We start from the raw sequence: 4,492 nt of genomic DNA, 5'->3' as shown, positions 1-4,492 counted from the left end.
AGAGAGAGAGAGAGAGAGAGAGAGAGAGAGAGAGAGAGAGAGAGAGAAGCAATAGTACAATGCTTCAACTAAATTGACACAAGAGGACACTGAAACAAACGGCAATGGCATGATTCTTCGAAATGAGCTTAATTCTCAATCTCATAATTCAACCTGTTCCGAAAATGCCAACCAACCATCACTGCTAGTAATCACCTGACACCAAATCGGCATACATTTTCGATGACATGATTTTTTCTGTCAATTTTCGTTCAATCGGACAAAAATAAGGTCTTTACTCGCGCCGACTTACGTTATCACAGCCGATTCAATTTAAGTCAATTGTGGTGATTGCACTCCTTTTTTTTCGAACTGTTTTATTCGGAATGGTACACGCGCGAAACGATGACGTTAGCCAAGTCGGTCGAGTTTGAAACTCGTGTTCATGAAATAATACAAAATTATTTGACTCAATTGGAGTTTGCGTGGATTTAATAAGGATCCATTGAGTGCGTCACTTTACTATTTATATCAAGTTTTACGCCAGCCGAAATTACATCGAATCGATTCATGAGAATGTTGCGCGAAATTTGTTAAAGTTCCGTTTGTGATTGCCGAAATTCATTCAATCCAATTGAATCGCAAAGCGAAATAAAATACCGTCGAGAGTAGAAATGCTTGCGCCATGGATGCATTAGCTCTAGCACAATGAATATTGAATTAAGAGACATCGGATGCCACAACAAAAGATTTGTTGATCTAATTGATTGTGTGTGTTTGCGTGTGACCCATGGCTTTACAAAGCTGCGTATCGCCGGAACTGGGACATGATACAACTGAGAGAAAATAAATCATATAAACCATTTACTAAAAATACGAAATATCCAAATATTAAACGGTATCATTGCGAATAACGCAATCAGTTCTGTAACATAATAAACATTTATCCAATTGACATGAATTCAAATTAAATTTAACTCTCAACGGATCCGAACGGATACTCACCACTCTCTCCCTCTTCTCTCCATCATGAAAATAGATTTCGGGTGTGTGTGGTATTCGAAACATATTCCCATTTGAAAATGGTCAAAATGTTGTTTGTGTATTAGGGAATTTCAACAACAACAACAACAGCAGCAGCAGCAGAAGCAGCAAAAAACGTCGAAAATGACAACGAAAACACACTAGTCAAAACAATAGCCCTATTGTTTTTGCAATTGTTATAATTTACACCAATTGAATACATACACCGATATTCGGAATAATTCGTTTTTATGTGCTGCTGGCCTAATAGCACACAAATCGAACGGATCCCGCATTGGATGGCCTATCGATTACTATATAACCAATTTTCAGTTGACTTTGATGCGGTGTGAGTGTTGACATTGTGAATAGCATGAAGAGATTTAATACATGTAGGTAGGTACTCTAATGATTATGGTATATGCCAGAGCCGTAAGGCTACGCTCACTTAGAATAATTAACGGCTCTAAAAATAAAATCATACATTTTGGAAACAATCTGCGTAGCACAATTTGAAATTCGCATTTTGTGTTTGGGGATTTTTCCCTCGTTTGATTTGATTAGATCTGTTGAAAAAAGGAGAATTTTTAATATCGTTTATTATTTCGAAATATGTAGTTTTGTTGTCTAGAAATGGTTTTTTTTTTCATTATTTCACAATACATTTGATGTTTTTCTAGTTAAATTTAAAATGTTATTGATTTACTTTCGCCAAAATGTCAGTATCGTAACCATTTCCCGAATATTTTACGTTCATAGCACCTGGTTGTTGTGTTAACTTCCCAACCTCTTTCGTCAGATCCATCGATTCAGTACTACCGAATTCACCTCATTATTCTGGTTCTGGCTTATCTCCGATGTTCTGGTCAGGTGTAATTACGCTTCCAATCTGGTTTCGATATGAAACAAAACAAAAAGTACCATTTTGTCGCATTTCTGATCAATTGCAGTTGTGTAATGTGTTCTTTTGTGCATTGAAATTGTTTCCCTTTGAAAAGGAAATGAAAATGGAAGCAAAAAATGCAATTACATTTTAATCGTAGCATCTGATGACAATAAGCCATTCGACAATCACATTGTTTATCGATTTGCATTCGAATGCATGTTAATGGTCACGTTATCACGTTCAACATCATCAGTCGGCATCAAGGTGTGTGCGCGCGCGATTGCATGAAAACAAATCTATCACACGTATACAGCATAAATTTTTGTCGAACGACGTTTTCCGTGTCGTTTGTGTTTTCCGCATTTCAACGAAGCAATTCGTGATTATTATGCGACTAAGTCAAGTAGTGACAAAAAATGAAATAGAAAAACAGCGAAACAAAAACCGAGCCATGCATTTAAGCTGCCCACCACTACAATTTATCAATTGAGTTCACAAATCTAGATATGTGATTGCAATAAATGCGCGAGCGCGCACGCTCAAAATCACGGCAACAACAACAGCAGCAAAAACATAAGAAACAACACATAACGCAACTGTAAATCAAAATGTTGCAATTTTCCACGTGTGAAATGCATGTATCGTATCATTTAAAAAGAAATCCCACGAAATATTCGTTCGGTTCCTGTTTCAAAACGTACTAACGGCATCAGCTAATTAGAATCTTAAGCAAAACAACAACAAAACAATATGAAAAGCTCGTTCATACTTAAATGACCATACACAATACACTTGACCTTACGTTAATCAAATCCATTTCTTCATAATTATTTCATCAAATGACATTGGACGATTAACGGAAACCGTTCGCATGTGTCGCATACATGCACCAGTTCAGGCTCTCTCTCTCTCTCTCTCTCTCTCTCGTTAACCGCAGCGCCGAATGAGAGAGAAAACTGCAGTGCACGCTGTTTCAATTCTTGAGACATGCACTGGAAAATGAATCAAAATATTATTATGGCCAATAAAGTGCCGAGTGATTGAGATAATTATTAAACCGGCTAACCCGCAAGTGATGATTTCAAAGGGGAAGGGGAAAATAGACGTATGAATCAGCTATTTTTAGGCAAGAAATGGAAAAAAAAAATAGTTTGTTTCATTTCGCAACAGCTATGGCGGCAATGGAGAAAGAAGCCCCACTCGAGCACTGGTTCAACAAGATCACTAGATCCGAATGGGAAAATAGAATTAAGTCATTAGTGAATAATCAAATTGCATAAAGTTACAAGAGCCGTATTAACTTTGTTGTGCCTTATAATCAGCAATTTTCGGGCGGCATTTCAGTGCATGTAGGAAATCAATTGTTTGTTCAGGATCTAGATATCCATAGACGATCATTTTTTTCTCTCTCTCTTTCTCCCTCTCCCTCTCTCTCTTTCTCTCTCTTTCGCTCTCGCTTGCTCTCAGATATCCAAACCGAGATAGAATCGTCGTGATAATCATGTGTAATCATTTGTGAGTCTATTATTAGTACAGCTGCCAAAAATCGGTATTTTATTAATATGATAATAAACAACATATTTTAATAATTAATAAAAATTTTGAAACACCATATTTATTAACGTTAATAAATATAGTGCATTTTATTAACATATTAATAATTATTAGTATGGTGAATTTTCGGTTATTAATATGGTGTAGATTTTATTAAAATGTTAATAAAATGTGGTTATTAATATGTTGTCAATTTTATTAGAATTCTAATAAAATCGACAACATATTAATAACGATATTTTATTAGAATTTTAAAAAAATCGACAATTTTTTTATTAGAATTTTAATAAAATGTAGTTATTAATATGGTGCCGATTTTATTAGAATTCTAATAAAATCGACAACATATTGGATTTTATCCGATTTTATCAACGGACGACATCATGTTCACATCAAATTCTATTCAACACAGCGTTTACGACAAAATCTATTGGGTCTGGGAATTAGTTTTGTCGATTTTTTTAAATTTTCAAACATTTATTTGAATACCAAAATGAAATTACATTTCAATCAAAATATTGTCCATCGGAAGCGATGACCTTCTGCCACAATGTGGGCAATTGACGGATGCCTGCCTTAAAAAATTCCTCATCTTTTGAGGCTATAAATGCATCGAGCCAATTTTGGATTTCTTCAACTGAAGAGAACCGCTCTCCGTCCATATGGTTTTGCATCGATCGAAACAAATGGTAGTCGGAAGGAGCCAGGTCTGGGCTATACGGGGCGTGAGCCAAAACTTCCCATCCGCTATTTTCCAAGTAGTTTTTGACCGATTTCTCAATGTGTGGCCGAGCATTGTCATGTAGGAAAATCAATGTCTCTTTTCTGGTCTCCCATTTCGTGCGTTTTTCTTTGATTGCTTGTTTGAAACGTATCAATTGTTGTCGGTAGAAAGGCCCATCGATGGTTTGACCACTTCTCAGCAGCTCATAATACACCACTCCCTCCTCATCCCACCAAATAGACAGCATTACCTTGTCGCCGTGAATTTCTTGTTTTGGCTGTGATGTTGCTGGTTGGCCGGGCTTAACATACGATGCTTTGCGCTTG

Source organism: Sitodiplosis mosellana, unplaced genomic scaffold, assembly GCF_009176505.1.
Source record: "Sitodiplosis mosellana isolate CC-2019 unplaced genomic scaffold, AAFC_SMos_1.0 Smas_scaffold_6197, whole genome shotgun sequence".
NCBI classification, from domain to species: domain Eukaryota; kingdom Metazoa; phylum Arthropoda; class Insecta; order Diptera; family Cecidomyiidae; genus Sitodiplosis; species Sitodiplosis mosellana.
This window is presented reverse-complemented; position numbering follows the sequence as displayed.